This window comes from Falco naumanni, chromosome 15 (genome assembly GCF_017639655.2).
Source record: "Falco naumanni isolate bFalNau1 chromosome 15, bFalNau1.pat, whole genome shotgun sequence".
NCBI lineage: Eukaryota > Metazoa > Chordata > Aves > Falconiformes > Falconidae > Falco > Falco naumanni.
This window is the reverse complement of record NC_054068.1, coordinates 8,678,653-8,699,477: the sequence shown is the minus strand read 5'-3', so window position 1 is coordinate 8,699,477 and position 20,825 is coordinate 8,678,653. Positions and strand designations below refer to the sequence as shown.

General features: G+C 38.6%; 1 protein-coding gene across 3 annotated transcripts in view; it reads left to right on the top strand.

Annotated features, from left to right (window-relative positions):
• Window positions 1–20,825, top strand: part of CDH8 (cadherin 8) — a 214,366-nt gene that overhangs the window by 53,502 nt on the left and 140,039 nt on the right. Inside the window, exon 1 of one of the 3 annotated variants that reach the window (XM_040615519.1) lies at window positions 8,010–8,448. The exons of the other annotated variants lie outside the window; for them this stretch is intronic. The gene's annotated coding sequence lies outside the window, so the exon portion shown is untranslated. Of the gene's footprint in view, window positions 1–8,009; window positions 8,449–20,825 lie in introns of those variants that run through there. 3 annotated transcript variants of the gene reach the window in all.

Here is a 20,825-nt window from a genome sequence, read left to right as displayed (position 1 = left end):
CCCCCCCCCCCCCCTTTTTTTTTTGTCTTTTAAATCAGTCTGCTGAACTACGATGTCAGCAGTTACTGAAAAAATTACTTTATGGGCAATATGTTGACTTACCTTCCTAATTAAATAAAAAAACCAGAAATCTCTGAAGAAAAGTACTTTGAAATAAGCATATATTCCTAATCTGTCACTGAATTCAGAATGGGAAAACAAATACAATTTGGACTGGCAGCCAAATTTCAGTTTGTGTTGTTATTAGATTTGGGTTATGGAGTATGCAAACTACCTTTCTGGGAGTTTCTTCAGGTGGTATATGTTGCAATGTGAGGCTTGTGCTACTTTTCCTTTTGTTTCTATTAGTAACCACACCTACCTTCAGTTCTACTTATCATTGCCACCTTCACATGGACCTAAGATATGCTATTCCTACTCTAGTTGAGGAAGGCACCTTCATGATGAGCTGGTTTAAACTTAAAAATTGACAGCATTGTTACCTTTGTCCCAAACAAGAAATCTCTGAAGTTACCCATTTTATGGCACAGAGATATCCTTGCCACTTGAAAGGCTTTTCCCTTTCATTATGTTCTGCTAGTACCTATAGCAGGTATATTTTGCTAATGCTGTAGTAGCAGTTCACCCATATCACTGCACTGTTATGATGAAGGCTGAACACAGTCTGGATAAGTTTGCTCAAACCTGATGGTAATTAATATAGTTTATTTCTCTAAATCACCACCAAGACCTGTCTAGCCCCTACTAACATGTACATTGGGTCTGTACTTGCTCTAAAGTATGAGAGGGTCTTTTCTGATGGTGTTTCTGGAATAAATCTAGTTGCACTACTGCCATCATATTGCCTGGGCATAGTGTGGCTATTGAGACAGATTTAAATAAACTGTTGAGTGTTAGAAAACTGTGTATTGTTGTACAGAGTTGTTCAGCTTTCTATTTTATTAGCTTCATATGTATGCCAAAAACTATGCTAGAAAATTGCGTTCTCTCTGGAATGGATGAGGAATAGTTAAATTGAAAAAAAAAAAATAAAAATCAAAAGAGCCAACATGCTAAGCAGGGAAGAGTCTAAGCTAAGCAAACAGGAAACAATCCTGTTGGCTTCTCTCAGCACCCCACTTGGAAACCACAACACTGCAGCCACAGCCCTAGCTCAGATACTGATGATGACTCTTTCCACTTATAGGAAGTCCAACTGATTTTGCAACTCATAAAAGATTCAATTCTCTCACCTTGTAGCATATCCCTAGTATATACAAGCATTTCATCTCTCCTGGGATCCACCCATCCCTCTTACCTCAGCTCTCAGATAGAAGTCCATTAAAAATCTGTTTTGTTTAGAGTATGCTTAAGCTTTCTATTATGAAATTTTATGGTAAATCCTGCTTGAAAGTGAAGACTTGGCTCTGAAGCCAGACCACAATGAAATGAGGAATAGGAAAAAGTTTTCAATGTTTCTCCCCCAAATATTCACTCATTTGTTCAGTGGAGAGTCAGGTGGGCAACTCAAGTCTGCTTTTTAACTTGAGGAACACCTGAGAAATATGATTAACTACCTCTTGCAGGTACAGTTACTGATATTTTTCATTATTTGTTCATGGAGCTGCACCTGGTAATTTTACCTCTCCTGACTATCAACTCTTAACATTCTTTCTCTTCGCATCCTCCCTTTCTTCTTTTTCTGTTGTCAGACAGCTTTCTTCTGTCCTGCTGATACGGCAGTTAAACAGCTATAGCTGCTTGGCTGCGTGCGTTGCCTCCTGCAGCCAAAGAGCAACATCGTACAGAACTTCCTATCACTGACAGACATGACACAACTTGTCCAGCCAAGTAATGTCAAAATTTTGACCGAGCACATCAGCATAACAGAAGGACAGATTAATCTGCTCTTAAGGACAGAAGAAAACACACAGAACTTGTTACATGTGTACCTCTATTTTTTTTTTTTAATTTATATTCATGTAGAATTACTTATTTTCTAAACTGGTAACAAAAAGTCACAGACTTTCATTCTGGCCTTATTCAATCATGTGCTGATAAAGAATGGGATATAGGTGTCTTATATATGAGTACTTCTATTTGTCATAAAATAGTGTATATTTTTAGGGGGTATTTGTGTTTGCCTAGAATAGCTAAAAATAACTTTGAAAGCTAGGATTATCGGTGCTGCCCAGTACTTTAAAAAAATAATAATAATAAAAAGCCACAACCAAACAAAAAAACTGTAGAAGCATAATTAGGGGTTTTGTTGTTAAATTTTGTTCTAGGGTCATGTTTTGCTGATGAATATGTTAATTTCCTTTTTCAGATAGAGAAGACTGTTGTTTTGATTCTGATAACATTGAAAACTGTGTCTCAACAACACTTGCACAAAGCCCAATAGTTCTTCTGGACATTATTTAACTAATACCCCTGAGAATAAAAACTTGACAGCAAAGGGGTGATTTGGTTTTATATAAAGGAGATAATTCATTTATATACACACAATTAATGCAGTGAACATGATTTTCTCTTTGAATTTCTCTTTCCTCTGAAAAGAAAAGCAGCGTTACACGTTACTTTGGGATTTAAAACTGTGGCTGTTAGGAAAAAGGAGGGGAAAAATTATTTTAACCTGCTTAATTACTGCACACTAGAGGGCACTTGAGGTAGAGCAAACAATATTTGCACAGCTACTGAAACTGATCCAGTTACCTACATTCACAAGGCATATTGAAAACTAAAAGCAAAATATTAACTTTCCAGATTGTATCAGAACATTTATGTACAAAAATAATGGTTGATTGCCTTGCTTGATATAATTTTCCTTTGTCTTTATCTTAGTGTTTGATATACAAAAGAAATATTTGTGTTTCTAATAGTCAACCTGGCAGCAGCTAATCAAAATTGCAAACAGTACCCAAGGAATAATAAAACCAGATAATGTGTTGTTATTTTTATGCATGCCATAATATCATTGGGGCATCTGGTACACAAATTAGTAGTTGGATTTTTTTATGTTTTAAAATCTCTAGAGATTTTCAAGTGGTCTTAGAACTAGTTATGTTTTATTTTACTAAATAGAGCAATTTTGGGACAGGAAAAAGATTTTTCTAAGGGCTGCTGTTGGGTTTAACCTTCCTGTTTGACAGTCCATGGGCTGGATTGGACTTTGCATGGTTATAAAGACGTGTTTGCCCAATCCAAGTGAAAATAACTTAGTCAAAATCAATGCATTTATTTTTTTTTTATGTATTGAGTAGCAAGGGAATGGACTCTGATTAGATACCTTTCACAGAAAGCTAGACTGAAAAGCAAGTATTTTTAGTGATTGAGAATTTTTGTCACTTATGGATGCTGTTGCTTTATGGTCTGTTCTTTCATCAGTGGGTTTTTTCAAGCTTTCTGTACCAGAGCTGGATATTAAATTTTAACAGTTTTGATCTCTATAAAGAGATCTGGCATTCCATTACAAATACCTCACTTAAGTTTCTCATTTTCTCATTGTTTTTAGCTTTCCCTGTTAAAATGAAATCATTAATTTCTGTCACCACCACTCCCCCCCCCCAAAAAAAAACAACACACACACACAAAAAACAACAACCAAAAAACAATCCAATCAAAAAAACCCAAACCCCCACCAACCCCCACCCCCGAAAAAACCAACAAAAACCACCTAACCCTAACCTTCATCCCATGGGCCAGTTGTATGATTTCCTTTGGTTTAATCCATAATATCAGTTGTAAGCATTATATAATGGAACTTTTTCAAGTTATGGATGTCTTCAGTGACTTCCCAAACACAGGGGATCATTATTTTTCATGATAACCAACTTGTGATAACTGTATACAAGTAAGGTTTAAAGGTTACAAGACAGTGATAAGAACCTACATTTCATAGGTCATTATGTCTCTCTACTGACATAGTGAACTGATAAGAGCACTATTTTATTCAGAAATGTTCTGGACTTAAGATAAGTCTCCCTGTTTCCTCTTAGTTTATGGAATGTGAATTCTAGCCTCTCAAAGCAAATTAAATTTAGGAGTAGTCCCTCACAACTTGAGCAAAAGGTACAAGAGTGTGTGGATATTGCCTAAGAAAATAGCACTGAATTTATTTAAAGCTTACTAGAATAATTAAGGTTATACTACTGTTCTGTAAACTTGCTTTAGTAACTTTGAGATCAATTATTAATTTATATTATTAATATTACTTTGAAGTGTCACGGCAGTGGTAATCCCTGTAAGCAAAAGTAGCTTGCAATAAAGTAATTTATCTTGATCAAGTAATTCCCACTGAACTCATTAACCTCAGGTAATTTTGGATCTGGCCCTATACTGTGTATTAAAAACTTAAATCAGCTGCTGATACATTGACGGAAATATCTCATTACTAGGTGATCTGATGGAATAAAATCTGAATATGAGGAATTAACACTGGTTTCTTTCCCAGGCATACTTCCCTTCACTCACCTCCCCACCCCTTTCAAGTTCCTGACTTTTACATTGCTATTTAAATAAGATGACGCTGTGTTGTGATTGAGTTGCCCCTTAAGAGCTCATTTCAGGTCAGTTCTATTGAATATTTTTAAGCAGTAAGGTCTAAATTCTCTGACTTCAAAAAAGCAGTTTATTGCACTGCTTTGCAATGCTGAGGAACAAAGAGTTGTGTGATAATCAACAACTGTTTTCACAAAAATATAAAAGGGTGAAAAGATGCTTGAATTACTTTATGCCACACATATTATTTTTTTTTAGATGATAGACAGATATTTCATGTCTGTGTATGAATAAGAAGTCACATGGGGTTTTAATCCTTCTTACTCATAAAAGCAAATAAGCAAGAAAATTTCCAGGTTCTCTTCCAAGCAGAGGTTAATTTTCCCCCCTTAGGAGTCACAATCAGTCAAATCCCCCCCCCCCCAAAAAAACCCAAAACCAAACACCAACACAAAAAAAACCAAATGGAAAAATAAAAGCCAAAACAAAAAAGCCTCAACCAAACAAAACAAAAAAGTAACTAGAAAAACCCAGCAACAAACCCACAACAAAAAGACACAGAAAAAAAAGGAAAAAGAAAACCTAGAAACATCCACCCCCTTCTGTATAAGTTGTTTTTTTTTTTTCTGGTACAAAGATTTAATACTAAAAATTGAATTCAAGTTTGATCCAGGATGCATTGTCACACACATCTTGTAGATTTATTTTTTTTCTTTACTAGAGTTATTAAACTAAAAATCTTGATCCTATTTCAATTGCAGTCAGAGCTGCTTTTTGCTTAAAAAATGAAATGATCATTGAGGAGACAGAGGAAGGATCTTCCTTATAATATGTATTTAAGATATTTAAGAAGAAACAATTTTTAGCCAGTAGACTCAACAGTGCTATGTGATATTGTCTCTGTGTGTCACTATAACAAATATCATTAAATCATTTAGTTCGGATAGGATGCAGAAAGTTGTAAATGTTCCTTTAGTATTCCAGGATTATTTTTTAAATTAAATATTAATCTGTACACTTCTTCCTGTCAAGATTTACTCAATCCGAAAGGCTTTCCAACAGGGGAATCCACGGATGACTCAATCCATTTTAACAAGACACTTACCACCCTCTCCTACAACTTGAGGATGAAAGAGCATAGCATTTGCCCCAGTAATTTCCAACTGCAAGAAAGGTCACATAGAACAAATGGCAAAAGTCAAAGGTTGAAATCAAAACAAAACCTAAACTTTTAAGCTGTACTTAGAGGTACAACCTCTACCATTAGCTTTCTTCCCACACATAACTGTACTGCCAGTTTAAAGCAGACGCAAGGGATCTAACCCAATCTTATTAGCGAGAATTTTTATTCTTGGTTGCTTCCATCAGGTATTTTTAGTAGAAATGAAAACAAGGTGTGCAACTACTCTTACTGAAACATTAAAAAAAAAAGTTTGAAAACTGTCATTAATTGCCAGGAGTAAACACAGGCTAAATATCCTCATGTTTCCTTGTGACAGCACCTATATTCTCACTGTGGTGTTCAGTTGGTGGAAAGATGGGGGAGAAAAATACCCTTTGCCTCAGCAGGACCTCAGGTAAAGGAAGCCAGATTTCTGATGTTATCTCTTGCACTGCAAAGTGTTTTGTATTTCCCTCAAGGCTTTCTGCCTGCTTCAAGTAAGTATTGTGTATTTTATATCCATCCTTCTCCAAGGAATCATCCCAGGCTCACAGCTTGGAAAGTAAATGTTTGGGCTTAGGGAAGCAAAGAAATAGTTAGATGTTTCCTCATTGCCCTTGAAAAATGTAAAATTTTGGGTACATTTTGCTACCTTCTGATGAATTTGAGCCTTCTCAGAATGAATACTTGTGCAAGAAATGCACGTTATCTGCAGTAACTTGTGTTTAGTTCAAATGAAGCACCTAAAAGCTCCAAATGCAGGTCTTATTCACTATACATGTGAGCACACATAATATCAGCATAAAAATAAGGTTAACAATCATTAAACTACATTATATGGTATTCTTACAATATAGAGGAATGTTAAGGTCCAATTTCTGCAATCCTAGAGATCTTCAGCAATGCAGTCATTTTTTTGTGCTTAAGGTTAAAAGGTTTTCCAATTATATGGGTGGGTTTAAGATGACCAGCCATTTAAAAACAAAGCTGAGCAATGGACCAGCTTTAATAATACAGAACTGCACCGAACACTCATCTTAAACACAATACTGGTGATGAGAAATTGGAGAATGAGGATGGAGCTGAGTGCACTTAACTAGTACTGTTGTGGAAGCTTAATTGTTGACTCATTGCTCCATTTTAAGAGTCCTTGTCTGTACCTGACCCTGTCTCTGCGTTGTGTTCCTAGCACAATGCTGACCCCTTCTCTTTTGGTAAAGGTTAAACTTGGGGGAAAAAAAGGGATATAGGCAGTGGTAACGTTAGAGCTATGTTGTATGTAATTATCAAGTATAATAACTTTAGTCTGCCAGTAGATAATACATGCAGCATAAAAAGGAAGAAGACTCATGAATCCAATTGATAAAGAAGATGGGCAAAGGAGTCGCGTGGGCCTGTCATGGCACGGGCTGTGGCATTCCTCAGCCCTCTGCCGTCAGCCCTGCTGGAGCTGTGCTGAGCCCCCAGCAGGGATGAGCACCCTCCAGCTCTTTAAAGTCAAAGACAGTTGAGGATCCTCAATGCTGAGGGTCCCTCAGCCTCTTCCTGGCATTTCACCAGCCGGGTTCTGCAGGATAACAGCACTGTCAGTCACAAGGAGGAATGGGAAACTGGGCGATGGTCAAAACTTACTGTACTGAGGGTGCCCTTCAGCATCTCTTGCTGTGTGGAGGTCTTGGCTCTGCTCTGCGTTTAGGCTGGTTCAGGCTCCTGCTTATAATTTGATTGCCACCCTTGGCTTTAAAACAGCACGAGAGAAAAATTAAATGCTTGCAGTTCGTCGGGGTTTGTTTGGAAAAGGGTTTTTGAAGGATGCCCTCCCCGTCCCCGGGGCGTCCGACTGCCTCTCCCGCAGCGCCTGTCAGGGATGAGCTGCTCCCGCCCCTCCTAGCCCCTGCGCAGCCCCGCGGGCTCCTGCCTCCGCCCGACCGGCGGTGCCCGCAGCCCGGCCGCTACCCGCTGCCCAATGTCCGCCTCCCCCGCGGCGGGCACGGCCTCGGGGGACCGGGGCTCCCTCCCGCCCGCCGCCTGCGCGCCCCCCGCGGCGCGCTACCGCCGCTCGCCCGCCCGCCCTCCCCCACCCGCCTCCCGGCGCCCCGGGCACGTCCCAGCCCCGCCGAGCTGCCCCGGCGGGCGCCCCCCCGCTGGCCCCGCGCCTCAGCGCCCGGCCTCCCGCGGCCCCCGCCGGCTGCCGCCCGTGCGCCCGCCCCCGCGGCCTCGGGCCGGCCTCAGGGACATGCCCCGGCGGGGAGCTGGCGGTGCGGGCGCCCGCCGCGGAGCGAGCGGCGCCGCCGTTTGTTGGAAAGTTGTGTGCTTACCGGGTTAAAGGCGGGGTAGGGGGGTGCGGAGGAGAGGGAGGGAGGCAAACCACCACCCAAAACTGCTTACATGAATTTCCAAGCGCTAGACCTGCCTCCGAGATCAGCCCAATAAGAGCTGTCAGGGGAGGCTCCCGGCTCACTTTTCCACATCACTTCACAGTTACATTTGGCAGGCAGGCACGTTGGAGCGCTCAGACCCGGAATTAGTGGATTTATTTGGAATATCCCTGCTTTCCTGGAGACGTGCTGCTGCCCCTGGCTTGTGCGAAGGGAGAAATTAATAACCGCACTTTAGCATGCAGGCACAGAAACCCGAGAAGCTAAAAACCCAGCATCTCCTCTAGCATCAGCAGCCTCCAAAAGCATGAAAAGAAAATCTGGAGAATCCTGCCTGTTCACAGGGACTGGCTAATGTTTTTTTACCTCACCCTTTAAATCTGCGCGTGAAGTGGCTGTTGGCGACCGGTTTCCTTGGTCCTTGGAAGCGTGAGTATTTTATTAATATTATTTACGTCTTGCTGGCAGAGGGCTGTCTCTCTGTAGATATCTTTTTGACTTAAGTGTCTGTGTTTTTGGAAGGTGCGCTGTGCCGGTGCCTTTCTCGTTAATAGGTACAGTGTTAGGCTGACTGTAGCGGCTCATTAAGTCGAATGTTTTGAAATTCCTGATAATGAAAATGTCATGGAGTGCTAGTTAGGATTTCTTTTTTTTTATTATTCCCTTGGGAGGAGGAGTGGTGGTGGTGGTGTGGCTATTTCTCATGTTTGTTTCTTGGGGTGTGTTGCTTTGCCCCCCTCTTCCCTTCTTCCTCCTCTCTAAAGGATCAGGAGGACTTTGGATCACAGAGGGTTGTTTCCAAGGCTGGAGAATGCGTTTCTTCTCCTTGTTTTCTTATTTAGTACAATAAGTCTCTGGGCTATTTCAGTGGGTTGAATAGATGCAGGGCTGCATTCATGCATTGAAATAGATTGCAGTTTTCGTGCTGAGAATAAAAATCACCCACCAGCCAGATATGTAAATGAGGGAGGAGGAGGCTGCAAGAACCATGAGGGGGGGAAATCCCTCTGATTTATCACCACCTTTCCTCCCCCTAAAGCTTTGCACCCCCTAGGTAAATAAATAAATAGCAGTGGTATGATAGCTTCCTTTCTTACTTTCAGAGAGGAAAGCATCCCAGAAATACCGCTCTTCCTCTTAAAAGGAGAGATGGGAATGAATCTTTACCCTTAACTAGCCAGGAGTCATCCCTGTCCCACAAGTTGTTTTCCTTCCATTCCTTTGCTTGGCTAAACAGATAATGCACCCAGCTGAAACTTCAGAAAGGGAGAAAGCCCCTTAGCTCCAGTTGCTCATTAGTTGCATCACTGCCAGGGCTCCCAGAGAAGAAATGCAGGAGTCTGTCGACCCCTGAAGCTGGCTGTTCTATTAAACGCTTCATCTTCTCTTTGAGGAAGGCAGAGGAGTAACACATACTTGCATTCTGCTTGGCTACAATATCTGCTGGGTAGCAGCATCTCAATTGGGAGCCCTGAGCTGTCAGACAGCATCCCTGCTAGACAGTATCAGACCTGTATACGGTGCTTGGCTGGGGAGCCCAGGAGGCACTGCAAAGCTTCAGCACAGAAAGCCTATGGCAGTTCCTACGTGGATATTATAGAAAGGATTAATTCAAATCCTTATTTAGATGCTGCCTACCGCCATGAAGGTGACACCACTTAACATAGGCAGGAATTCCTTTGTGGTTCGTTGCTGTTCAGTCGTGTCTTGAATCTGTCTCAATTCAAACAGTTTGCATTTAGTACCAGATTAAATAGAGTGGAATCAGTCCAACCTGGCACATAACAGAGTTACACAAACCTGCTGGTGTTGCCAACAGGTATCAAACTCTATACCCTCACTTCTCCCTCCCTCTTCCTCTCTTTTAGACAGTCACAAACACACATACTCTCTTTCATGCAAACGAGTTTGTCTTTCTTTACTGTGTAAGTAGGAATAAATATTCATACAACTTTCATAAAGGCTGACACTTCTAAACAGCCAACTTGATCATATAAATGGCTTGCCTTTTGAGTCTCTGGGTATCACAACCAGATTTTTTTTTTTTTGGGGGGGGGGGGGTGTTGATTGTAAGAAATCAAATAACATTGTTTATTGTTTCAAATCTACCATGTTAGTGCTTAATAGAGGGGAAGCTAACAGCTGCTCACTTCAGTTTCAATTAAAGAACAGAGCTCATAACCACAAAAGCTACAGCTGAAGAATTCTCTTAACTTCATTCATCCTCTCTTGGATATTTTTTAAGAGTTTCTCTGCAATCAGGGTAAAGAGAAATATACAGTACTTTTATATGAATGATGTTCCTCCTCTGTGTTCAACACCAGACTGTTATGAAGAAGAGACTTTACAATAGGCTTCCTGGTAAATATAAGTAAATAATAAATACATTCAGAAGACTGAAAAGATTACCTTAGCGTACCTGTCTTAAAGAAAATGATAAAGAAGCTAGAAGAACTTAGTATTTTGCATACCTGCGAAATTATCAAATTTCACAGCTATAAAATGTGATAACATCAAAACCCAAAAGCTTTTTGCAGTGTCACCTCCCAACCGAATTGTATGAATGTTTGCGACAGAAAAACCCTAGGAAAGGAAGCGATTATTATGTGATATTCTAGGCTAAGGTTTTAATCTATTCAGCCTTATTGTTTTACCTTACTGCATACAGAATGAGCACAGCTTTCTGCTACCTTCCTCCTAGGCTTCCTATTTATTAACTCTCCTTTCTTGTTTTAAAACTTGCGTCCTGGCTTTGATTTCTGTGCCTAGTTATAAGCAGAGGGTCTTCAGTGTCCTCAGAGATTGAAGTACTTTATGTACGTTGGTCCTTAAGTTATACAGGTGAGCAATCTGTTAACTGAGCAGGCTGCTGACCAAGATACTAACTTTGGACATCTTATTAAATATGAAAAAAAACAATAAGAAGTACGTGTGCCTGCTTAACACATGCAACTGGTTTAAAAAAAAAAAAAATTCCCTGTATAGAACATCTACTCCTTTTATACTTTTCATTTAAGGGGAGGGAAAAAAAAGTTTTTATCTCTATGGGATAAGGTAGAATCTTCCCTTGAGGAAGTCGCTCAGTGCTTTCCCAATATACTTCAGTTGTTCCCATCAGCTCCCGCTACTGAGGTCCCAAACAAAATTGTAAAGAAGGAAGTAGTCCCCCAATCAGATTTAAATTTACTTTCTTTGTTATTTGTAATCTTCACAATTTTTCCAATAATATTGCACCTTTATGAAAGAAATTAATTGATCCCTGGACACTTTATTTATGTCACTGTTAACATATGCTACGTAGTGTTCTCTAGAAAAAATATATGTGTACACTTTTCTTCAGGATAAAGAACTGGTACACAAGTAAGAACATACAATCAGTCGTGGATATAGATTGAAGTCTATCACCCCTTGAAGTACTTCCTGAATTTTCTTTATTTCTTCTCGAACAGTTACAGATTTTATCTTTTAAGACCTAAATGCCCTACAGAGTTTAGCTGGGACTTTCAGCCACTTATTGAAGTCAGGGGCCTGGAATCCCACCCACGTGGCCCTTGACAAACACACATAATTTCATTTCCAACACTTGAGAGACTTTCATGGGGAAAAAATAGTGACCTTTAAGTTTATGAACAGGAATGAAATGTGAATGCATACTTTAAGTTCTTGGTGCTGTGTATCTCTTGAGTGATGAATATGCATACTTTGTAACAGAAACAACTGCTCATGCTACATAGTATAAACAGGTATTTTTATAGAATATCTGATAACCATAAGACGTGATATCTTAGCAGTATTCCTTTTCTATTTTTTTCCATTTTGATATTATTACAGCCTGACCTTTTAGATATACTCTTAATACTGACAATTGTGTGCTACGTTACAGTTGTATCATAAGATATTTTCAACTATGAGTTTAAAATAAGACAAACTAAATTCTTTCAGTGGGAGGGAAATGCTAAGGCATTTTGAGTTTGGAACGTTTTAAGCATCATCGCTATCATAAGATCCCATCAATAGAATTAAATTAGATGATGGAAATTCAACATTTTTCTTAGTGTTGTTGCCATAGAAAAGGTGGCTCACTTCATAGCTTTCTGAAAGTATTTGAGCATAAGATAGACACAGAACAATATAAAGTCTGTTTTGAAGGTTTCAAGTGTGTGTGTGTATTTTTCCTCCCAACCCCTCAGACTCCTTCATTCTGGAATCTGTTCAGCACGTTTCTCATTTTGTCAGCCAAATAAATAACATCAACACAGTGACATTTCAACTATATTAGTAAAATTCTGTTCCAAGGAAACACTGGGTACTGATGGTATCTGAAGTGATAGGTGGAAGGTGAAATGGAAAGATGATTTCTGAACCAGTTCAGTTACCAACAGATAGTTTACAGCATCTGACTCCAGGCAAGAGGCTGATTTCTACCTGCCTTATTTGTGAGAGTAACCTTTATTTATGAGCTGCAATGATAATACTCATAGAATTGATTTTCCAAGGTGTTCAGCATGATGTGTCTTGTGAAAATTATTTGAAATTGAGAATGATCAGCACCTTGGCTTGGATTTTAAATTAGTGATGTCAACACTACTAGATCAGAATAAGTGAAACCTTCCATAAGAACTGTCTACTGTACCCTGCGGTGCCAAAGTCATAGACAAGCTCATAAAGGTGTTTCTATGTATGTCTTGCTCAGGTCTTTGCAATTGGATGGGTGAGTTCAAACCATTATGAAATCAGTCAGTCTTGGCAGTCATCAGTTCACAGTTTCAACTTTCTACTTTGGTGTACATTCAGTTGAAGTAGCTTGCTCCTGGGAAGCAACGCTCAGCCTAATTTGTGGAACTCAGACAACCATTTAAATCTATTTCCTTTGCACTCACTGACTACCTTAATCATATAGCTGTGTATATTTTGTATTTTTATTGGGGTTTAATACCAAAGCCCTTAAATACTAATACAAATGGACCATATGCGTTCAGAGGTAGTGCAATACATTTGCTGAGGTTTGCAATGGAGCAACAGTTTCGATGTGAACCTGTCTTACGGATTAAATGTAACCGGTATGATCGCCTTTTAAGTAATATGTCATCAGAACTTAACTCTTCATGTCGCAGACGTTTAGATTGAGCACTGTGTTCTAGTCTGTGGACTTTATTTTTTGTGCATTTCTAAAAGTTAGATTAAAACAAATGAAGAAACCCCCACTGAAATAACCTTACCTGCCAACTGCAGAAGAAATAGTTTTTATGTTGGAGGAAATCAGTTCTTTCCAAACAACTCCTTTAAGTTCATGATAAAACTGCCATCAAATTCAGCCAGCAAAATTAAAGATCCTCACTTTTAATTTAATGAGTTTCAGCCAAAAAGATTTGAGTAGGTTTACCGCAGCAGTACCATATGTAGTTAGAAAAGTCCAGTTATGTTCAAATTTTTCTTTTATAAAGATTTTTTTTAAAAAAAATATACATTTACATTTATGCATATGGCTGGAATGTTTATATAGTTTTCATTAAATCATCATGACCAGTGATGATTTTATATTCTTACTTTAATTAGAATACGTATCAAACACTCGTGAGTTTATCCTTAATTATTTTGGGGTTTTTTTTAATTATGTAGAGAATACCTAATATCCTTTAAAGGAAACCAATGAAAATGAAAGCTCTGTTGTATATTAAAAAAAAAAAAAAGACTGACAAAGAAGCCAGAAAGCAAGGTATTTATGTCCTCCATTAATATTTAAACATTTTTCAGCAAGTACAGGATAAGCACATCCCAGCTGCTGAAACTGTCATGATAAACGATGCCCTAGGCAGAGCACGGTTAACACCTAATTCTCAGTCGCAGGCCAATCTGTTTGCCTTTTTATGAGCTCTCTTCATGTTGTGCACAACTTGCCTTTTTTCCCCTCTCTCCTTTAAAAGTGATATAGGTCTTCAAATTATGTAATACACCCTCATAAAAATGAGCATCGGTTTGAGAGATGAGGTTGGCATGAGCTGAAGCTATTAAATCTATATGTAATGCAGTTCTATTTTAGTCAAAGGAAAATTGCTTTAATCAGTGGACTGTAGAGAATAAAAATTACTTCAGTTCATTTCTTCCTCTTACTATAGAATGAAAACAATGCAGATACAACTATTTTTTTTCATGTTTAAGTTTCTAGTCCACCTTGGTTGTTCAAACAGATTTTTACTTTCTTCCCTCTCTGTTTTGAGCCTGCATCGTGAGCGTCTCAACACAATGCCATGAGGTGAAGTGATGTTTTTGACACACATCTGGGGAGTATCTGGCTCCTGCAAACCCCAAACCAACCCTTTTTCCTTTTCTAAGTACAAGAGGTTGAAAGGGAAGTTTGCAAATGTCTCTTGTTCTGTGGTAGGTCTAAAATAGCTATATTGTCATTTCAATGCCTACTCTTTTGGTATCAGCTGTCATGAAAAAGAAAAAAAAAAAAAAAGACACACCAAGAAAATCCACAACAAAAAAACCCTCCAACCCTAAAATGTTGTAGATACTCATTTCATTGGAGAGGAAATGAAATCAAAAAAGTCATGGTACTTCAATTGCAAACTGTAGAGCACATATTGCCTCTTTGTCTTCTATCAGTATATGTGTAGCTCCGTTGGATTCATGACTAGAATTCCTGAGCACTACGCAATGCAAGAAATAATAAAGGAGAAAAAATAGTTTGGAAGTGCTAGCAGTGGGGTTTTTTTTAAATGTGTTCTGGTTCTGTAAAGTAGTGAACAGTTCTGGAAAGACTGACAACTTTATATACAAGTATCAGAGCGTTTGGCAGCTTTAAAGTTGACTCATGTTGATTTTACTGAGTAACAAAAGTATCCCAAATAAGAAATACAAGTTAAGCAATAAGCGTGACATCATAGGGCCAGGATATTCTTTTGTTGTTTTGTTTTGTTCTGTTTTGTTTGCTTGCTTTAAGAAAAAGGATTTCCTGAAAGTTACTATTTTCTAAAAAGTATAAAAAATATTTAGGTAGTCACTAACACAAAATAGACTTTGTAGATATGATAAAGTACTATGTTAAGCAATCAGACTAACAGGCAATTTGTTACATTATATTACTTTGATTAAAGAAGGTATATTTCAATATGATGTACATGTCATTTTCTCTTTATCCCAAAGCATTAGTCAAGTTGTTTAATGACCTATATCCTATAGCAGCTTCTTCTCTACTTCAGAATACCCATCATGGGGTTTCCTAGTTAAAGCAAGAAGAGTAAGGAAACTAAAGGAAGAGGAATTTTTCTTAGAAAAGCTTTTCTAACCCTGCCTTCCCTCTGTCCCTGAAACAGACCCCCAAAACTCAATAACCTGCTTCTGCTAATAATAATTGTATAGATTAGTTATCCAAGAAATACAAAAGGTCCAAATACTGAATTAACTGCTACCTTTTTGTATACTTGTGTGTGTATATCTGCGTGTGTGTATATCTGCATGTCTGTATATCCTCAGTGCAAGTGTATGGATTCCATCAGCTAAATGTCCAATGCAAAGGCTGATGAACATTGTGCTTAAAATAGTCCCTTAGCATTTGACACGAGCTTAAGAACTCACTTACCTGAAGAACTTTCAGATGTCTGTAACTATAAAGAGTAGCAATGCATGACTAAGCTTACAAAATAAAGTGGCATATCTTTGCACACTGAATTACCCTGTGTTCGCGCATGTAGGACAGAATATCTAAGACCAAAAGGAAGAGGTAGTGTCTGTTACCATTTTTGCTGAAACAAGTAATTATTTAGATAACTGCCTTTTGATTCTGCAAGCAGCCATAAGCAAATTGCCACACAGAATATATAAAAATAAACTTGGACAATTGATATGTACTTGTATTGGCAGGATCCTCTCCTGCACATCTCTGGCAGCACAAAGTATACTTCAAGTCTATGTCACCCTGCTGCTATAGCAGAGTTAGTGTAACATTTCCCATCTCATTTTCCCTCCTTTGAAGGTGCTTGGCCGAAGGAAAGGATGTGTGGATAATGCATTTCTATGTTACAGTTAACTCCAGGTGACATAAAATTCAGGTCCCTTAAAATCACTGTTACTCAGTGAAATTTAGAGCAGCTACAAATGATAATTATGATTTGGGGCAATGCCTAGAACACGCAAGGCCCAGAATCTGCTTGCTGGCTCACTGCCATTTCCAGTCCCTCTCCACTGCGTGGTGGTGTGTGCTGCTCAGGGTCAGGATAGCTGGGAGTTCCCCTCCTGACAGACACTCTTCTCAGAACAGCACATCTGCCTGCTGCCTGGCTGCAGTGCAGAGGTTTCCATCCCTAAAATCTGCCAGTATCAATGGACAGAGCTGCATCAGATTGCCATGGTTATATACTAGGAGTCCATCAGAGTTTTATTTAAGTAGTTTTGCTGCCCCTAATTCCCTGTTCTTTCCTCTTTTCCAGAAGTTATCCTCCACTCAGTTTTGTGGATTCAACTATTTGTCCAACTGTTCTCTAAAGCATATAGTTAAACCTCATATGCTCTTTGGCAGCACAGCTGTTTTCAGAACTGTCTGTTGTTGTCCTGTAGTTTATGGGCTCTTAGCTGTGCAATGACCTGGGTTATAAACTTGAAGGAAGAGACTTCTTGAAACAGGGTTTTGTTGCAATTATTTCTTAACTCACATATCACTGTTCTGCCTCACAGTGTTGCCTTGCACAACTGCAGGGATAGTGAGCTGCAGCGGAGAAAGCAATGGGGATGGAGAAGTATTATTGGAAACGTGCAGCTGGTGTGTTGCAGGGATGGGGACGGGGGCAAGAACCTCTTAAATTAAAATTGCTCTTGGTGGCAGAATAGCATGAGCAATGGCCTAACCCAACTCTGTCAAAATGATTTGGTTTAAAAAACACCTTACTATTAAAAGCGTTTAAGTTAACAAGATGATTTTGACAGAACTGGGTTAGGGAGTGACTAACATACAATTATGATGGCAGATAAGAGAGGCAGTGAAGTCTAGACAGGGCACGCAAGTGGCACTGAGCAGTGGGCACTCCAAGCATGATCTTAGCTACTGCCATAGCAGCATGTCTGATTACAGCCTCAGTCCCTCTTCATCTCACAGTAAGGTGGAGAACTGCTTTATAATTTTAACTTTTGGGGGATATGTGAGCAATCTTTACCCAAGTGAGTAATTCACTAAAGAACAGTAGTTATTACTTATGGCAAGAAGTACTCATTCCTTTGCAACAGAAACAAGAGAATCCTGCCTTATCCAAGGTAATTTAAATTCAAGTTCAAGTACAATATAATGGATACGTACTGGAAACAGGATAAGTATATAGCAAAGTTATGCAGGCAGGGGTGACGTGATTTTTTGTTGGTTTTGATGTCTTGATAGTTCTATTCTGATGGACTTCAGTTTTGTTCTGCTTTAATGACAAATTAAAATCCTTACTACAGTTGTCTTATGAGTTAAGAATTGTTCCTACAAGTGAGACTGGAGCGCTAGGGAGTGTTAAGGCCTTACATTTTTACTATTAAAAACTTAAGGCTCTATATGGCTCTATTGTGTTGCTAAAAGAGGATCAGCGAAGAAAAGATAATTGTACTTCCCATGGTGGGAAGGCTTTGCACCATGTTGTTACTGTTGATGGAAAAGGACTCTCTGAATCCTTGAGAAACGGGACTAGGAATCATAAGTGGTAGTGTAGCTAATACTTGCAGTAGTAAAAGTAAACCTAAAGAACTTAAGGGACAGGAAGAACAGTGTGAAGACAAACCAAAAACCAACCAAACAAAAACCCTCCAAACAAAAAAAAAACCACAAACACTTCAGTTACTGTGGAGACAAAAACACTAGGAAAGAAAAAAAATGGCCAGAGGTAAAACAAAAATAGTAATTTGAACAATAACAGGGAATTTACTTGGATGTTTACAAAGGAAACAAAAAAAGGTACAAAATACCTGTACATGTGTACAGGCTGTCAAAATGGATCCCAATTTTGCAGACCTGTTGACAGGAGAAATATAATACCTGATCATGAGCTGTGGGAAACCTGTGACAATGTAAAGAGAAATTCATTGTTGCTTAATGAATTTCAGGTAAAGGAAGTCACAAGATGTACGTTTTTGTGATGGACACCTGCTTAGCCTTCCTATTTCATTCTCATAACCTATATTAAAACTATTACCCTCAGCTCTGTTTTGCAGGAGTAAGGATCCTTATTTCTGACAGAAATTAAATTAAATTCATTCTTCTGGTCCTGAAAGCCCACGTGGGTCAGGGGGCATTTTGAGGCTCCGAAGGAAGCATGGGAAGTACACAAGCTATCTGCTTGCTGTCGCGCACCAATAGTTGGAACTCTCTAGGTGATCAGTAAATCAACGCCTCTCATCAATTATTCGAGGCTGTTTGTACTGTAATGCAGATTTGCTTATATTGAAGTAGTGGCAAAGGTAGAAAGTATGTATAAAGATATCTAAAACCTTTTTCTAGAATTCCATTGCCTTTATGTACTGTCTATCTCCTCATGTTGTGGCAGTTCAATAGCAGTCTTCTGGATGCATGCTGAAGAGTCATTTAATGTACAAAAGATTCTTGAAAATTCTACCCAAAACACTGCTTTAGGCAAAGATCACCAACTTTTTTCTGGCATCTCTTGTCTAACTTATTTAAATAAACCAGTACTTTTGGTTGGTTGGTTTGGTTGTTAACAGTTTAGGAATTGATAAAATCCACCCTAATGAAACACTGAGGTTAAAGGGCTTAGCTGTTATATGTCATCACTATGAATGGTAAGGTAAATGCAGAATTAAAGAAAAAAAAATTGCTGCGGTTTTAAGACAACCCTATGTGTTTTTTATGTGAAGAAATACTAGAGCAGTTCTAAAATCTTTTGAACTGAGATTATGGTGTAAATCAATGCACTGGCATTGCAATAAAGTGGTTTACTTGACCAGATGTATTCCGTGGCTTGAAATCTAAAGATAAATTGATTTTTTTAAAGCTTGTTATGATCTTTCTTTCCTTCTTTTTCAAGAATACGTTTATATATCTTAAACTTCTTTTATTAACTTTATTAATCTTTTTTTAACAAGTCTACTGCATTCTAGTGTTCACTTTTTAAAGCTACAAGATGATTCTAAAATAACTAGCAAAATTAGTTATATCAGAGATGTTAGGTGTCATAAAGCATTCCGCCACTCATATATAAAATGAGAACTGTTATCAGTTAGTATATCTACTATAACTACCTACTGCCATACCTTGCTCTAACTTTATGCAGGCAATTAACTCATACAGGTAACCTACATAGATTTTAGTTCCAAAAAGCATTGCAATGTATATTACATTAATTTCTAAAGTTGTTATGCTAGTTATGTTCTAGTGTTAGGTTATAAAATTCTACTTCATTGTAATCACTTGGTGTTGTATAAAACTCATGCACTTTGTGGCCTAGAGTTGTACAAGTAGTGCTCCAAAATGCATGTTCCTGTTAATAGAACAATATTTTTCTAAACTATATCAGCACATACAGTAAGTAGAAAAAAACCCCACTCAGCTTTATCTGTATTTCTCTATAGGCTGTGCATGGACAACCAAATTTATGAATACAGTCTTATGTTTTTAAAACATAAGACAGCTATCTGAATCTCTGCTACCTGACATAATGTCACTTTTTTTTTTCCTCTTTGCTACATTAAATAAATTATTTCTATTTCAAATATCACTTTCCTCGCTGAGGGATGAATGAAGAACTAAAGCTGTTTTGTCAACAGCTTTTCTGGATTAGAGTTGTACCTATAGTTGTATAAATCATATGCTATACAGGGAAACCTCTTAGAACAGTGAGGTTTTGTTAAAGAAAACAGCCCAGGGCCATTTGAATATGTGGACTTTCAAACCAAAAATTATGTTTTAATCAACACCAACAAAATCTTTATAAGGGTGGAAATACACTCTTTAAGGGCCATGTGCTTGTCCTCTTCTGGTTGCTTAGCAAAAGCTAGTTCTGGTTTAGCTGGAATCATTCTGCTGTCATTGCATACTTGCCACTTCTTTAGACCCTGGCACAATATAAGAAGGAAAAATGCTACTGTGCCTCACCTGGTAGTCTTCCCTGACTGCCAGATCTCCCTTTACATATGGCTTTTTAATATCATTATAGTAGCCTGGTTCAGTAGCCCTGTTGGTTTCTCCTACACATCTAATCCAGCAGATTATTATCTAGCTACAAGACATTTCTTGATTTTTGTATTGGCCAATGTGAAAATTGCAGGTCCAAATATTTAATAATGCCTTCTATCAGCTCCCGCCCACATACATGGTGTTCTGGCCCCAGAAATGGAGAAGAAAATTAATTTCCAAATTTGGTAAAGAAATTTGGGGGCGGTACAGTCTCCATGCATTGCACAAAGTAAATGTCACAATTTACTGATAGAGCAGTGAATCCCAAATGAAAGTCTGTTCCTCCAATAAATCTCAAAAGGCTCCAGCAGTCTAGGTTGAACTGTAGAGAAATTTATCGAGTTCTGCTGTTACAGTCTGGTCGTATTCCCCTGCAATACATGCCAAAGTCTTGTCAGATCTTTTTCTTTTCCCTGCACTGCACAATACGTGCCTTACTTTTCTGTCAGTACTTGAGTCTCACAGTTTTGCATTCACAGAGCTTGTATAACTGTACTCTTCACCTTTTTTTTTTTCATGGAGTTAGATTTAATTACATGGTATGTACATTACTAATATTTCTGGTGTGCTTTTGATTTGTTTGCCTTAAAGTATTGCTGAATAGGGAGCTACTGTGAGGATGGTCCAGTCATAGTGAATTGTATGC